This window comes from Pungitius pungitius, chromosome 3 (assembly GCF_949316345.1).
Source record: "Pungitius pungitius chromosome 3, fPunPun2.1, whole genome shotgun sequence".
NCBI classification, from domain to species: Eukaryota; Metazoa; Chordata; class Actinopteri; order Perciformes; family Gasterosteidae; genus Pungitius; species Pungitius pungitius.
The window spans coordinates 13,087,003-13,105,137 of NC_084902.1; the positions used below are offsets into that span (position 1 = coordinate 13,087,003).

At 48.0% G+C, this 18,135-nt stretch overlaps 1 protein-coding gene across 6 annotated transcripts in view; it reads right to left on the reverse strand.

The window, feature by feature from the left end:
• robo2 (roundabout, axon guidance receptor, homolog 2 (Drosophila)) overlaps positions 1-18,135 on the reverse strand; it is a 230,599-nt gene that overhangs the window by 111,815 nt on the left and 100,649 nt on the right. The gene's annotated exons all lie outside the window — the stretch shown is intronic.

The window sequence follows — 18,135 nt, forward strand, 5'->3', positions numbered from 1 at the left end:
GCACCAAGGAGGGGTCGGGGTACCAGTGTCCCCAGGGTGTAGTAGCTGGAGGTATTCATCGCTCTCCCATCCCTCTGAGTGATAATTCTGCTGTTATTCAGGCAGGAGTGGGACGGGCCATGCTGGACCCGTGATGAAGCACCATGGCCTTTAGAAATTCATTTCCACCCAGCATTCATCTCATTCCCATTCAGCGCTGGTCTACACCTGCACTCACATCCATGTGCAGGGAGAGAATCATTACACAGCCATGATCCATACTCAAAATCCGTAGCTAGCCAACAATTGTAAAAGAAGAAGAAAAAAAAAAAAAGCTTTACTAAATATGAAAAACAGCTCAAAGCAAGCACAAGCCAGCTTCTTCTCCACTACGGGTGCAGTGTGAAAGAAAGAAATATTGCGCCAGGGTGATGGAAAAGGACTGAAAAGGATAAGAGGGAGAGATTTTTAATACTTGGTTTGCAGTGTATCAGATTATAAGATGTCAAGAATCAAACAGTTTATCAGCCTTAATAAAAACTTAGTTGTAGCACTCAACTTCAGGCAGGCGGTTAGGTGAGTAAGAGCGGGGCGCCCTCGCCACCACGCACAAGTAAAAAGTATTTAACGTCCCATTAACATTGTCCTAAAACTATATTAACAAGGCACATGTTTCAAGTCCCCTGATAAGAAGGAACTCCCTCTGATCATTAAAAAAAGGGGCACAGCCCACCTCCACACATACGAGTCTCCACCCTCACTTTCATGAGTGGCCTCAGAAGAGCAGCAGGTTCGACAACTGACATCCTGCCTATAGTCCCACGACCGCCCTTCACTGACCATGTCACCCACCCCCAAGACAAACATACATCCCTAAAACATCTGCTAAGCGAGCCAACGTCCCATCCCCCCATCTGTACGGACTGCGCCCTAAACCACTCTCACTTAGCAGCCACACCCCTACACCATCCTCTCAACTTCCACTTAGCAGTCCATCCACATCGAAACCCCCCCCCCCCCTTTTTGCACAGAACGCCAGCCTGGCAAACTAGCCCCGCCTGTCCGTCTGTGTGCCTACCCCCGAGCCAGCGCATCAGGATTGCCTTCTCTGGTGCAGCCGGAGGAGGGGCCGCTGTTTTGGGCCCACCGCAGTACCACAGAAGTTCCATAGTGCCTCCAATTGGCAGGCGTGCGGGCGGGTTGATGGGTCCCCAACCGCTGCCGCCTGCCAAAGGCTGTGCCCCGCTCCTACGGTGACGGGGGGGCCCACAACCGGCACTCGGCAAACTCTGGGCGACGCCATTAATGTGTAAGTGTTAATAGGTGGAGCCGCACGCTAATTGCACACTGGAACGGGATCATGTTTAATATTAGAACTCATTACGCACCGGCTGTTGCGAGCGGAGGCAAATGAATTAAGACAACACATTATTTACCCGCGCACAGGGCAAATGGAGACTGACAGCGCCGAGAAGGTTGACACTCAACATGGCAGCTGTTGCTCACATCTGCTGCCTCCCGTATCTGCAGCGCTCGGCGGCCCTTTGATACGAGCTGCTCCCACAATTAGTTGACTTTTCCTCGGTTTATCGTCTCCGCCAAATCTAGCTCTAGTGGGCAACACAAAGACGCACCCGGATGCACTGCAGGGTCCGAGGTTGATAGCAGCTTCTTTTCAGGGGGGGGGGGGGGAGCGGGAGTTAGACAGCTGTGGCCTTTAAACAGGCTCAGCAATATGGTCCACATGAAGGGAATGAATGGGGAGTGGAGGAATGCAAACAAATCATCAAACACTCGGTTACCTAGTGGGAGTTCATCTATGATCAGGTTCAGTATTGCTCTGTTGCTCTTGTTCTCCACGCTGTCCTCCGTGCTAATCAATGACATCAACATTCCCCCGAAAGCTACACAGATCTAAACATCTGAATCATAAAATAAAAATGGCCACGGCCAAAATGAATAAGATCGAGCGGTGACACATTTCTTTCTCCACTTCGCCCTCCTTTTACCAAGTCCCTAATGAGCATGTCGCTGGCAGAATTCATTTATTATTGTTTAATTGATCCCCAAACAGCGCTCATCCATCATAGGGCCATTCAATATCTTATTCTGTTAATCTCTGCCTGCCCCTCATCATACTTCTTTAGCACAGGCCATTACACAAAGAGAGAGAGAGAGGGTTCACACTGCGCTGTGGGCATCTTTAACACTGCCCACACACAAACGCTGACACGGACAAACACACACACACACACACACACACACACGCGTGCATCATCATAAATTAGAAAGAAATCTGTTTTGATTAAATATGCATCCAAACAGGCAGAGCAGTTGATGCTGCAGTGGTACAGACTCCTGTGATGAGGGCTGTAGCACGAGGGAGTGCGTCTAACATCTGTTTTGCATTAATGATTCTGGGAGCAGCTCACCAGCTACTGTAATATGCACAAGCGCTGCGAGAAACTCGGAGTAATTGGGAAATGCTTGGATGTAGTTTAAGCCAAGAGCCAAGAGCAGGGCGCCTCACAATTTTCTGGAGAATCCAGGAAATGTGTGCCACAGGCGTTTACCCCGCAAATAAACTTGCTCAAGATCAGCTCAAATGGTTTTAAAAACACATTTTTACGCCGGTTTAGTTGTGTAAGGGCAATAAATAATATTTACCTAGCGGTGCAACTTAAATGAATAATGCTCCCTTTGGCCGGCAGCGCGACAACAAAGGAACGTTGATTTGGGCCCGCAGACGAATGCTCGCTTGGCTCTGCAAAAGGAGTGATGTCTGTGTCCTCTTTAGATGCAAGAGCGATGGTGAAAGCCTCGTCATGTATCAGCACCCACTGACGCGCCCCATCCCAGGGGCGACCGCTGCACCGTGTCCCGTCCCTGACACGCCAACATAATTAATGGCCTAGCTAATGAAGGCTTACTAATTGATTATGGAGAAAACATAGTATTACTCACCCAATGATGGCAGCTTCAAGGGGCGCTGGGACACTTTGTCAATGCGCGTTTTTTTTCCGGCCTGCCCAGTCCAGAGGGTCTTTATATCGACCTCATGGACAACATGTGCACCTCGCGTGGAATGCCTTCTATTACTTTGGCAATAGTTAATTATCCTCTTACATGTTTTATGACACAGATCATTGTATTTTTTCTGTTCATGCAGCCATTAACATATTGGCAGCAAATGAATTTGTTTTACATGTTGCCGCAGGCATACACGGAACCCAACCAGGTGTGTCCGCCAGTGATGACAGTGAATGGGGATTTTCGAGGCTTTATGCTCTAAAGCTGTTGTTTAATGAAGCGGACCGAAGCTGCTAAGGTGGGAGGTGTATGTAGAAGACCATTCTCTTTGATTAACTAATTAGTAGACATTATCAAGACTAAACAGAAGTCATTACCAGTGGGCTTTGCCGAGGAGGCAATCATTTCCCTACGGACCTCCAACCACTGTGTCCCAAGCTCTGCCCAGTGCACCACAGCCCAAGCTCAATTATTGAAATCTATAAGGACTAATTTCGCTTTTAAATGAAGCTCTAATTGACTTTTGTGTGAAGAAAGCAATGTGGCTGATCCAACTCGTATTATGTGAATCAGGGATGGAATTGCTGATTGAATGTGAATCAGTGGTCTGTTATTGGGTTTACAGACAATGGAAGCTAAGATACGGAGATCACTGACCCCACTGCTGATGCTTTTCTCTCTCTCTTTCTCTCCCTCACACACATACACTCACTCATTAGCATGCACACCTTAACAAAATCACCCGTGATATCATCCGACCGCCATTCCTAGACTGACACCAGTCGGAGGATGAATCCCAGATGAGATGCTAAATAAAGGTGACGACAAGCATGCAGCGCCGAGTACGGCTCGTGTTTATGGCACCTCAAAGGAAGTGTTTGACACTGTAGATCCAGAGGGCGGCACATGTTCCCCATTGGCATCTTCTGTCGAGCTCAGGCAAGAAGTCTGTCCTCAGGCTCGCAGGCAGGGGCCGAACCATAATCAAGAAATTATCATAATTCACTCTAATCATAAGTGAAGGAGGGCAAAATGACTGAAATTAAATTCAGGATTACTGCCTCCCACTGCAGAGATGTTTCATGGACTGTTATTTTCTGCCAGTGTTTTAAATATATGTTTACCGTACTGGTGCTGCCAATTAAAACACTAAGTCAACGGGAGTGCCACAGGTTTACTGGGCAGATGAACCCATGCACACACACACACACACACACACACACACACACACACACAAACACATCTTAGGGTGGAGATATGCTGCTGGTGCGTAATAAGAGGGACAAAAGCTGAGCAGAGTGCTCAGAGTGATGTGTGCCTGGGCTTCTAGTTTGGGGCATTAGACAGCTCCACTACAGTGGGAGCAACATGCTGGGACAAGGAAGGAAGGCCTGGCCAGAAAGGGCTGTTCTGGTCTAATTAAGTCCTTTGGGCCGAGGCCCAACTGATCAGAGACTTGTTACAGGAGTCCGGTTTCATGGTTTCCAAACAAAGAAGGGATTTGTAATCCTCTGGGATTCCATCCTAACCTTTCTCTGAATTTTGTGGTTTTATCTTGGTTGCCTGCCCCTGTGTTACTTGGACTTATGAATCCGACTACTATAACAATATGGTAACACTGCGGTGGAGCTCAGCAAGAGGTATTCACAAGATAAAAGATTGCAGTGAGTCATATGGCGCGGACCCTTTGTTGGAGCCGGCGTCTGCTTCTACATGACTGGAGCAATACGGCCATGCGCAGCTCCTCTGGACATTAAAGGAGAATAAAACTCAGGCTGCTTGGATTCTTTGTTATAAGGAACCATACATCCTATAACCTGCATGCTGTAAACATTAAATCATGGTGAAGATTTACATGGATGACCATTTGGATCTACTTAATAAAGAATAATAAAATGTGAGCAATTTTAAGATATTAAATGAATCAGTGCTGAAATTGTTTGTATTTATTTAGCATTGAACTGTGAGGATCAAATAATGCACAGTGGTTGTTTGAGAGAAACCAAGTGAAGAGGAAACTTTATACAGATGAAAAAGGCCCATAAAGACCAAAAATAAAGCTTTCAGTACAATGGCCCAGATGAGAAACCCTCACTCAATCTAGAAAAGAGATTGCGGAGAGAAACGCGTGTTTTCTAGCTTGCAGTTACCCCCTCTCAGTCTTTATCTATTCAAACAATCCCAGGGAGACAGAAAACAACAAAGACAAATGACTTTGGCCTTTTAAAAGAAGCGTCAAATGTCTCCCTCCAGTGAGCAGGGGACCCACAGAGGTGTCCGTGTTTCTCGCAAACCCCCTGCCGGGGCATTAACTAGTGGGGGCCCTGGTTGAGCTTCCTGTGGAGCAGGAAAGGCCAGGACAAACACAGGCGCTGTGCTGGTTTTAATAGGCGTGATGCCCACTCAACTGTAGCCGTTCATAAATTAGAGAGGAGAGCAGAGAGCGCAGAGATGGGAAACAATCAAAAGAGGCAAACAGATAACTAAGAACTGACTGCCGCGTGTATCATCACTCACTTCTGCATAATGTGACAGGAGAGGAAAGAAAGGAACAAGAACAGAGGATGGGGCATCTAATGAAATTAGTCATTTGCCGAGAAACCGGTGAATGCAGCACAGGACACGGTAACAAGCCAATTCAAAGCCATCCATGGCTGAAGTGTGGGCCCTGGTTGAGCTTCCTGTGCTGGTGCATTGAGCGGTGTGTCCTATTTATTCTGTTGTCCGGCGAGGAGACTGGTGGGGAGGAGGGAACTGGGGGGGGCACGGCGCCTCGTCCACCTGATGCCACGGCGTAGCGGCGACCTCGCGCCCCCCTTTTGTTGCCCAAAGTGCCGGGCAGAAGAGAGAGGCAAGAACAAAGGACAGACAGGACTCTCCGCAGGACACTATTTGTGCCGTCGCCTCTCACAAAGCCGTCAGCTGCCTGGGCACCTCGTTAGCCCGCTCCCTGCAGCTCTCACACGGCACCGGGTTTGACCGCGGCCCTCCTGCTGCGACCGGCTCACCGCTACAGTGGAGCTTCGGCCGCTTAGAAGTACACACGTGCATGCACGCACGCACACAATTTTGGAGCGTTAAAGACCAAAGGAGAAATACGGTGCTATTAAACACACCTGTTCCGTGGGGAGGGGGAGCTTCAAGGCCCCCCCTTCACAAAGCCTTTTCATGGATATTTGCTTAGGTTGTTACAAGCGGATCTTTGCAGATGCAGTCCGAGGCAAAAGTGCCTCGAGCCTGGTTGAAATGGACAAATGGGGGGTGAAGGGATGAGGCTCTCTTCCCTCCTCATGCGCTTTTATCTTTTTACCCTTTAGAATAGAGATTAAGGGCTTTAACTGAGGTGTGCGGTTGACTATATCAGTGAGAGCTACATGAGGTCCTGTGTTTATAGAGTCAATTTAACAGAGCAGAGATCTATCATGTGTCAAGTGTACACTAAACAGGCCGTGCGTATCATACATACACTGACATACTGTATTTAGGCCGGACAATATTGGGTGATGCGACTGAATTTAGAGAACAGTCCAGACAAGAATGAGCCAAAGCTTATGAATCCAGTTCAATATCGTGGCAGTAAGTGGTATTGGATGGATTATTTCCGTCTCAGCATTTTACCGCATTCAGATATTAGCAGGGGAAAAAAATACATAAAATAACTAAAGACTTAGCCCCTTCATTTGATGTCGGCATCCACGCTCATTTCAAAGGAAATACATTATTTTGACATTCTGAAGCTCCCGAATATTTCTTCACACAATCTTCCAAAAGCCGCCGTTTTGCCATTACTAATGGGCTGTTCCTGTTAGCATGCCCAGGAATACTAAGTAGGGTTAGTGCTTAGCTTGCTAAGACCAAGCCAAATAAATATGCAGGAATTAGTTCCAGCTTCACACACCGTCAAAATAGGATGCACCAGTCAATGCACCAAAACAAGCTCATTCACCACACTTCAACTCAAAGGAAAGCAAAGGAAATTCATATTGACACAAATAAATAAATGTATTAAGGGCGCTTTGTGAGCACAGGGACAGAGTTATGCATGAATGCAAAGCAAAATAACAGCCGAGGTATAAACATTCAGCGCATAAACATACATATATAAATACTCAAACTGTATTTATAGTACAAATAATTGTATCTAGTATGCATTTACATCCACAATATCAATATTGATGGGTACTTTTTTGATTTCACTATGCATGTATTATAAATTAATTTAAAAAAATCAAACATGCAATTCAATTAAGGAATCATTGATCACAATTAAGACTCTCGTAATTAATTGAATTATCAGATGATACCATATGTGGCCTTTGCTGTGTGATGCTTTTTCTCTCTCTGATGTTTAAAGTTTTAAACCACAGCACTAGCTCTAAGTTATTCATCACAACGCGGCTGGCAGCCATATTACTTTGATGTCAGTGTTGCTGCTGAACATAGCATAACATGCACTGCTCTTTTTATTTGTTTTCATCACGATGAAAGTTATGCTGGAGAAACCCAACAATCAACCTACCACACCACTCAATCATAGCAGGCACAGTCTTTGCAGCCATTACAAGGTATAATAATTCACAATGCACCAGAAGGTGGCAATCAGTCAGGCCTGGCTGTTGCCACCTCCGATGTTTGTACATCCTTTCCCCTTCAACAGCTGTGGACTCATATGTTACTGTCCCTCTACTTGTCACGGGCCATCCTCAACCACAGCACACATCAATCACCCCACCCCTGCTGCTTTTTAATCAGAACCCCCCCCCCCCCCCCCCCCTCCCAAGGACCATGCGCGCTTCAAAATTACGGTGAAGGAAGGTCACCCCATCCAATTAGAACGTCATCAGAGATGCACGCGAGAGGGTCATTCCCTGAACCCTTGTAGCACATTGTAAATCCTACTCTGTCCAAGAAGGAACACCCACTATGGCAGGATTAAGAACAGCTGACTGATGAGGTGCTAAGATGCATCCGTAATAGCGGAGGCTCCTGATGTAATATTTTACCCCGGATTGATATGATGTGTAATGGTATGTGAAAGTACCGCGGTGCGTTTATTCCCTCGGGATGATCCATGTGATCATCAGTCCATGTACTGACCCTGTGACGACCCCGGGGGCATAGATCAATCAGGTACACAATCAGGATTAGATAAGGCTGCCCTCTGCATCCTTTCTCATCACTCTAGTGGCCTGCTATCTGCAAGGATTTAGCCCCATTACAGGACACACAAGCAGGCAGGGAAAGGGACAGACCTGCTGGAACGTGGGAGAGATTTTTGGATCAAACGGACCAATGGAAATGACCATGTGGAGACCATTGTCTTAGCTTGGCAAAGGGAAGGAAGATAATGAGACAGGAGTCGCGGGAGAGGGACAGCGGAAGAGAGAGAGAGGGTGGGTCAGTGAGCTTTGAGCCTCTCGTGGGCTGATATAAGCCAATTAGAGACAAGTGACAGCTCAGCTACATGCTCATGACACAACTAGACCACCGCCCAAAGCCCCAGCACCCCTCTGTACAAGCCTGACTTGGACCCCAGCAAGCCCTTGACACCTCCCCCATGAACGCATAAATCCCCCCCCCCCCCCCCATCCAAACACAACCCTCCGCTCCACACACGGACCGAAACCAACGGAGGGAGCAACGTTTAAACAAAAAGACCCCTCTGCCCTGTGTCCGCCGCTCTCCAGAGGGAAGTGGCCAGCCAAGCGGAGCTCTGTGCTTCGTTATGGTCGGCCGGCTCTCTTGAAATCTGATGCTGTTGAGAGTTGCCGTGACGACCTGGCAAATCCCCATGACCTTTGCTCCAAACTGTTCAAAACCTGTGAACCCGAGGCGAGTAAAAGCCAAAAACGCTTGATGGGGGGGGGGGGGGTATTGTGAAGTGAGGAGTTTCAATTGAAAAGGGGGGGGTTGGTTCAAATGACCACTGGCAGCTGTCATTGCTGCATTGCATTCTTCCTGCGAGCAGATCATGGTGCAGAGCCTTCCCAGTACGCACCAGGGGAGGAGGTAGGCCACCAGGTTGTGGGTTGTCAGGGCTCCGGCACATGGCCTGTGATTAATGAGACAGGGCGTCGCAGCACAAGTAGCTCAGCAGCACGTGCCACACTGGTGGTAACAACAAAAAAACCCTGACACTCCTGTGTGCAAGTGGAGCCAGCGTCATAACATTTTAATTGTCGGACAGTTATATAAATGTAGACAAATAGACCCCCACCCCTACGTAAACACGGTCATTTCTGATACAAATACATACATAACATGTCACACTCATGACGCTGAAATTGTAAATGTGTCCTTTAATACATCCCCTCAGTCGCCCTTGGCTGAGCATCAAGTGTATGAAATCTGTGAACGGCTGGAGGAGAAGAAGCCCAAAAAACACAGAGATGGAGGATGACAGGAAGGAGTGATGGGGGTTGAGGGACACCCAGCAGGGGGTGGGACAGGACAGCCCTCTGCACGTCTAACGTCTGCCACTCAAGGAAGTTAATGATTCCATGTTCTTGGGCCAAACCATCCCCCTGCTGCATGTGAGAAAAGAGACAGAGGGAGCGAGAGGGCCGAGGGGCGTGTTGCTGGCACACGGACTCAGCAGGGAGAGGTGAGACGCTCTGGAGGGGTAAGGCGGGGGAGGGGGGTAGGTGGGGGGTGTGAGGCGCGGGGGTAAAACATTCAGGTCCAAGAATATCTGTGAAAATCAAGAGTGATGTTGATGAATGATGAGCCCCCTTCTTTTTTCAAACTGCGGTCCCCTGCCCTTATCAGCATCTTTTATCGAGTCAACTTACTTATTAAGGTTTATGAGAAATGCAGCTAATTTGATCAGCTGTCAGCCTCTGTACGTTGCTATTTGATTTTGATTGCGATAAGGGGGGGAAGGGCCTTTTGGCTGTTTGGCTCAAATGTTATCATCTACAGCCAGTTTGGAAACAGCAATTTAGGGGATGAGGGAGGAATAAAGAAAGGATGGGGGTTGAAGAGAGGTAAAATGCTGAGGGGAGATAACAAAGTCTGGTCGAGCACTCGAAAGGATTGTGCAAGATTTACAAAGCAGAAAGGCCATTTGTTGTGAACATAACAAAGAAAACACATGGGTAAAGGTTCGGAAATGTCATAATACCAGTTTTGGGGTAACCTGCAGCAGCAGCATAACTTGAGTACTATACGAATGAATAAGCTGATGGATGCTCATATCCCTTGGCCTGCAATTGCATTATCTGGGCTTCTCTTCCTCTAACACAGCCTTTCCCGGGCTGTTTCTCCTTTCATACGCTACATCCCACAATAACACTATAGGGTAACTGTATTAGCAATGTTTGCTGGGGATGCTCTCTAGACTTCCAAATGGACCCGCATCCACCTCGGTTTCCAAGCCATGGGGTCAGATGGTGGTCAATCGATGGTCAGTCAGAGGTCACATTCAGAGCCATCCAAAGGTCAGCCTATCTGGACCTAGAGGTATGGCTGGACTATCGACCCCCTGCAAGGCTGTGAATGGAGTTAAATCATGAAGACAAGCAGCTTCTGTTTTAAAGACTTAGCATTCGATAAGAGCAATTTACCTTATTCTAAAAATGACGGTTTTGAATAGCATCCAGGGATCATGAAAACAACGGGTGTCTGCGCAATTTCTAAATTATTGTTTCGTTTTTAATGCTGGGGATGTTTTCCAAAAAAGAGGGGTGGTGTGCGAGGTAAGTGAATTACCCAAAAAAATGGCAATTAAGCTAATAACACATTAGTTGAACAAACACCAGACTAATTGCTGATATATCCCACTCAACATGTTCTGAATAATAGCATTTTCCATAACCTCCTGCACAGCGACAGCAGCCAAATCGATATTCATGAAGTGTCAGAGTTGTAATTCATGTGTCTGTTCCACATGAGCACCACGGGGACCTTTAAAAGAAAGACGGGGGAAAGAGCCAACATGTAAATTTCACAGTTAATGCCTGGGCATGGCGCATGGCTTATGTTGGCCAATTAAGCTGTTCTTTTCAGCTCCATTGCAACGCTGGCGTCTGGGGCTTCATTTCCCCCGTACTGTGCCATTTAAGCTTCAAATGGGCAAATGTTTACTGTGCGAGTTGGGTTGACAAAAACGTAGTTTGGAGTCCGTTGGGTGGTGGAAGGGCGGGTGTGTGTGTGTGTGTGTGTGTGTGTGTCTGTGCGCGAGTGCTTGGGTGTGGGCGCGTTCATATGGGCTTTTGCAAACCCTTCTTCGTTTGAGTTCCGTCTTATGTGCCGCTTCGCCTGTGTGCCTTTGTGTGTGGACGCCTAATTTGTGCATGAAACAGGAGGGTGTTAATGGCTTTTAAAGATCGGTGGAGTCAAATGAGCGTGCTCATCAGTTAGCCACACACCCCTCGGTGATCACTCAGTGTCGTTAGATTTCATTTCCTGCCGAATGAGGAGATCTCTGGTGGATCCAAGACAAATCCCTGCAATTACAGGAACGCTTAAGATGATTCACTGCCATCATTTCAGTCTCAGGGTGACGGGTGTTCTAGCGTTCGGCAATGTTATCAACACCAACAATAACCCATTTCACTGAATTTGACGCAACCTATTGCTTCCCAGACGCTATACCTTATGAATTTCTCATCAACACGGCAAGCAAATAGAGCGATGCAGATAGCTACTCTTCACTTATCTAAACACACACCCACACACACAATGAAACCCATGCAAACATGGGAGGCACCTGCATGTTGGTTAATAGCTTTGCCCTGGACATTGTAGAGCATGAGGGCCAGCAGCAAGAGGCACTGAGATAACATTCTGCTTAGCATTTGAATGGGGTGTTCGGATTTCCATTCAGTTGGCCTTTGGCCATGCTGGTGCTTAAGTGGCCCGGGCGAGTCGGTCTGTTCTCTACTGTGCCAACCAATGTGCAGTCTCGTATATGGCAATGTGCAATGTCTGTCAGTGCCCCGGTCTGTCTGTCTGTCCGTTTGGCTGGACGACTGTCTGGCTGGTTAATAATCAGCCTGGCTATAGCTGGTAATCCTCCTCCCAGCTGCAGAAGCAGGTGGCCACACATACCACAGCTCCCAGTCATATTCACCGTGTGAAGTCATCTCACTGCACCTGGTCACCTAAGGGTTGCTTCCATGGATTAAATCCAAGCATCGCTGCTGGTCCAAAAGCTGGAGACTTTTATTTCTCCACGCAGCGGATGCTGTCTGTGTAGGAGACTGGTGGGGGCTAAATGGACAACATTAAACCAGTGTGTCCCTTCCTTCACCTCGGCCAAGCCCGGGACTGATCACAGAGCAGTTTAACAGGCGAAGGCAGCAGTTAGGACACACTCTGCATCGGAGTGGGAAGCCATTAACTCTGCAACACTCAAGGTCACCTTCAACTAGACCCAGCCGCCACCCCAACTTCCTCTGCTGATATGCCCAGTGGATGCAGCAGTGCAGGTCATGTAAAGGTCAGGCTGTAAAAACAGAATGCAACCACAGCTGTCTCAGACAACCCCACTCTTAAAACATTTGATCTTGTCTCCCTTCACTTTTGAAAGCGATTCAAAATGCTTTGGGTATCACTTTCAAAAAGCAGGAACGGAAACGAGAGAGGAAGGGAGTGGGAGAGGAGGAAGAGGAAAGAGAGTGATGGAGGGAGGGAGAGGGGAGACGGCAGAAACTGGATGATCAGGTTTCAACTCTGCTCTGCAGCTGTCGACGGCTCTGGTGGCTGATCGGTGTCCCTCACAGCGATGGTAACCCAAGCCAAACACAATATCTGTCTACACCACGGAGCGATCATCGAGTCAAACACATTCGGACCCGCAATTACTCCGCCGTAGCCCAGGGGCAAGGTGAAGCCTGGTGAAAGTTTAAGGGACGCAATTATCAATTATTAAATTAACACAAATCGTTTGAACGTAAGAAGGTATTTTTACCCTCAAAACCACAAGGTTGGCAAAGTAGTACACTTTGAACTCTAAACTTCCTTGGGTCCGTTTGGAGTTTGTTCCATGTAATCCCTTCCCCCCCCCTTCCCCCAGTCTCCTACTTCCTCCATCCACAGTTCAGTTTAGGATCAAATAAAGATCAAATGTTGGGTCTCATATGTTCCCAAAGGGCCACATTGAGGAAGGAACTGTTCTCAATGTTCACAGAAAGAGAAAAACAACGACTAAATGTACTTACTGGAAGCATATTTTGTATGTGTATTAGTGTGTAATTAAGAACAACAGCCGGTAATGAGAAACCAGTCTGCAGTGTGACCGTTGTAACCTAAACACTTCCACCAAAGATCCATCCCATGCAGTATTGTGCACCCAGTGTTTTGAGCAAACGCATGTACACGTGCAAATGAATGTGTGTTTGAGGGCGCGTGTCAAAGCTACCGAGGAAATGAAATGAAGAGGGATCATCCGTGGAAAAATGACACAACAAGCTGCAGAGGGTGAATCAATTCCAGCAACATTCGACTCAAACACGTAACAGCCAGGGCCTGAACTTCATCCCTCCACCCTGTCACCTCCCTCGCTCCCTGTGATAGATTACCATCTCTGGCAGTCTCAGAGGGTCTGAGATATATAGAGAGAAGGAGAGAAAAAGAGGAGAGAGAGAGAGAGAGAGAGAGAGGAAGAGGGAGAAGAAAAGAGGACAGAGAGAGAAAGGTGGTTGGGGGAGGTCAGTCACTACGGAGACACATTCATCAGAGGAGCGCTGGGTTAAGGAATGATGGTTTGACAGAGATCTGGGGTGGCGAGGAGAGGGCAAAGGGTTCTCCAGGGGTCAGAGGATCCAATCCTGGCCACCCTCACAACACGCAGTCTACAGGGATTTCACTCGGGGTCAAATTTCCAATTAATATTATTATCACTCACTTGCCCACAAATAGAATGGTCTCAGACAAAGTTATTAAAATGCTGGTAAAAACCACACCTGTGCAGCAATTCCAAGTTGACTTGCAGCTGGAAACCCCATGTGTTAGGTTATCTATAGGCAAGCTTAAGACATGATGTACATAGGGATGATTTAATGATCAGCAAAATGAATATGCTCACTGAAAAACTCCATGCTGCACAAGGCTGGAATAAATTACGACCACAAGTCAATATGAAAAGAGAAATGCACCCATAAAAGCATCACCCTCTCACCCCGCGTGTGTGTGTGTGTGTTTTAAAGCTGATCAATAAATCAGCCTGCGGACCGATTTCAATAATTTACGCCTCAGTCCGCATCCGAAAAAACTGAGAAAGAACCAAGTGCAAAGGCACGGTTGTGTAAGTTCATTTGGCAGCATGCTCCTTGTCTGAAGATTCTCACTTTGTGCAACAACGCTGCCGAGCTGCCGCAATTCAGCAACTCGACGTTAGCCAGCGGATTTTTTCCCCCCCGTCTCTGGGGGAGCGGGCAGGCTCGGTGCAAAGCGCGGCCCGAGGAGACACGTGGTGCCGGAGGTGGTGGTGGTGGGGGGAGAGAGGAGGAGGCCAAAACGCGAGGCTGGGGAGACAAAGCAGTAGCCCCGCATTGTCAGAGCAGAGAGGCCATCAATAACAGTGGCACTACAAAGCGAGGAGAGAGGGAGAGTGTGAAGGAGCGAGAGTAGGGTTTATAAAGGAAACACAACAAAACCCGGTGCGACGGGTGCTTCATCTTGCCGGGCACTAATGGGCGTGAGAAGCGCCCGGCTCAGCATTCTCCGCTTGATGGCTCACTCCTCTGATGACGGGCCGTGGCATCCATGACGGAGCGCCGCACACAATTCTTTAATCCAGTTTACACACTCCGAAGGTGACACAATGGTGGAGAAAAGGAGAGAAATACACGGACAAAGGGGCAGAGGAAGATGGTCAAAAGGTCAGCCCGAACTTGGATGTCAGAGAGACGCTTCGTCTCTTCACCACACTTTTTCATCTCTGTCACCAGCTCTTGCTGCACCACTTAATTATTGCTGCCATCATGCTTTATTTCCCATCTTCAGCGCTACAGGGGAAAGAAGCCAACACAGACAGACTATTTCCCTTGGTGGAGTTGGGGAGGTCAGAGCCGGGACACGAGGCCCGCTGTGGATAGTAAAAGTGCAGTCTCAGTACTTATTGTGTGTGTGTGTGTGTGTTACACTGAAAGGTCAGAGTGCTGGTTGTGACTGCAGTGTATTTCTATGATTTACTTCCCTGCGAGAGTTTTCCAAGTACCTGTTCCGTTTCTGCAGGCCGGTCTCACAGCAGTGGGACCGCTCGCTCTCTCTTGGCCATCTGTAGCTAGATAAACAAGAGCCGCAATCTGCGTGCGGCTCTATATGGCCGCCGCGCCTGTGTGTGTGGGGGTGTGTGAGCATGTCTGTGTGCATGTGTGGACACTGTGTGAGTCAATCCCAATAGATAACAACACCTTTTTACAGAGGTCAGCAAACTCCAGCTGCACAGACACAGAGCTGACACATTTAATCAGGGATTTCTCCTCTCTCAGTTTATCTGTGGGAAGATATTTCTCACACCCTTGCCTGCTCTCACCATCTCTTTTATCGCACGACCACATTGGCACCTTTTCCGCATACTTTTTTGCTTTTGCCTTTTTTTAAGTGGACTACTTCTTTCGGCACTAAACTTGGCCACCGTCATCACGATGCATCAATAGACCTATTCGCTTTTATTCTGTTAAGGGACCCAGCACCCCTCCGATTCTGAAATCCTGTGCGTGCAATGATTGCCTGACCCTCACCGCTGCGTTCTGCACCCCACACACCATAAACAAGCTGTACATTGACTTATTAAAACACAAAGAGACCGTTTCATTTCCTAGCCACAGCATGTAGCATTAATGTGCTGTAACGGCTGCATTGTCGCTGCTTTCTTCATTACCCTTCATTATTTCTCAAGGACTTTGGCGCAGATTAAACCTACCGGGGCTTCTGCAAGGGCAGGTGTTTGCGTACCGCTTCCGTGTGAGTCTGTGCAGGCGTCTGTTGTCTGTGCGCACTTGTCACTCCATTTTCTCATTTCAGAAAAGGAATAATGAGTCCAGATGAGCTTGTGAAAGGCTCGGCGGCACGGCTCAGCCTGACTCCCCACCTGGCCCCGCTCCTCCTGGCCTGTCCCTTTATTAGCTTCCCCTCATGCTGGACACAACAGCAACAGCTTGGAACCCTCCTCCTCCTCTCTTCACCACTCACACCTCTCCCAACTCCATTTTCCTTCTAATCACCTTGTTGTACGAGCACCAAATGCTACCTAACGATTGACTTAATTGCAGAAGTGGTACATTAGATGATATCAAAGGACCTTTTTAAAAGTCATCCAATCCCATTCTAAGCGGCATTTAGAACCAACCCGAGACATCTGTTTCATTCCTGTGTCATTTGCATAAATAAAGGTTACAGACTGAGCAGAGTCGCAAAGGATGCAGTTCTATACCTCAAGTTAAGTGTGTTGGTTTCTTTCGCCGTTTACATGACATGAACACACGCGTACCTGCTGGACACGTCACAGGGCCAGAGTCACATTTGACACTCGATTAAAAGCGCAACTGTTCAACTGCTCCACGCATACTTGGAGCACTACGTACCCATCCTCCACTATCCCCCCCCCCTCCCCAGGTGTACCTTGTCACACTAACATATACACAGATATCTGCAGTGCTAGCAATTTATTCAGCAGCGGTTGCTGCAGCTAGCATTTTTGACACAATGATTAATGAACCTGCTCATCGACCTAGTTTACTCTCAAACAGGAAAAGGGGGCACATCCCCTGGTTTGCTGCATGTGGTACGTCCATCCGATGCAGCTGGCCTGCAGGCACTTTTGAAGAGGTTGGGAGATACAGCGAGATTAACACAACGACTGTTCTGATACCCTCGAGGCAACGTGTTTGCAAGTTGTTCTCTATCTCCTCACCTACAGGATTAAATATGTCCCCGAATGCAGCGGGGTGACGCCCCAGCGTTTACAGTCACACCTCGCACATGTCCAATGGCCTTCAACAACACGACGCAGTTCATGCTCTGGTGTATTCAGCATCGACAACACTTAAAAGGAGACAAGATTTAGCCCAGTAACGAAAAAAAGACGCCCCCCCCCCCCCCCCAATCTGGCCTGCATTAATAATGCAGAGGTGCCTCTCTACCCCCTCTTCCTCTCCACTCCACCTTTCCTGCTCCAACAGAGAGAGTGCTGAGTGCCGCCCAGCTTGATGTCCGGCATGCAGCAGTGCCGCTTCGCTCAGTGGACACCGAGTTCAATCTGTTTCAGAGCTGCGATTGAATTATCTCACCGGGGTCCTGCTCAACCACTCGTGAACGGAAGGGGGGCAAAGGTGTTCGATACGAAAGGGAGGGAGGGAGGGAGGGATATAGGACTAGCGGGGGGTGAGACGTATCATACACCCAAGGCCGATTCAACGAGAATATAGATTTTAATTCTGCTTTTTCTTGTGTGATTTGCTGTGTTATTACAATCACGGATGTCAGGACCTGATAAAGCGAATGTAGGGGGGGGGTTTAGCTCCCCATCTCCTTCTGCCGCTTCCTGAGCCTTTTTTAGTAAAAGCTGGGTGTGCACTTTTCTATTGGTCAATATGGCCCTGTAAAGCCAATGCAAGTACAAGGTACAGTTCTGTGTCCTTGTTTACTCAGAGTGTGGCCTCGGGCTTTGTCTGGACCTCCCTCTCTCAGGCCTAGTTTCACTTATAATACCAATCAAACGTGTGCTCTCATTTCTTCACCTTGCGATCTCTTCCATATCCCCTCGTCTGTCCTCCTGACCCCTCTCTCCTCACCTTAAAGCCATTTAGGGAGTCACTACCTCCATTTCACCCCCTCTGCAGCTCACATCACATGGGAGAGAGAGAGAGAGAGAGAGAGAAAGAGAGAGAGTACTGAAGGGAAAGGCAAAAAACAGTATGAGAGGGGGGAAATAAAATAATCTGAAGACATCATCAATTTTTCATGAATTTTCATTTAGAATGGGAGAGCCCTCTTACAGCGATCGATAGATCAAGCTGCTGTCACGCAGTTAGCACCTGGGGGCTGCTGGGAGGCCCTTCAGAAGGGCAGGGGCCTGGATCAGAGGCGGAGACCAGCCCCCCTACTATCTAACACAAAGTCATTTCCCCAGGATCACAAAACAACCAGTTCTAATACCACTGATCATTGTAATCAGCT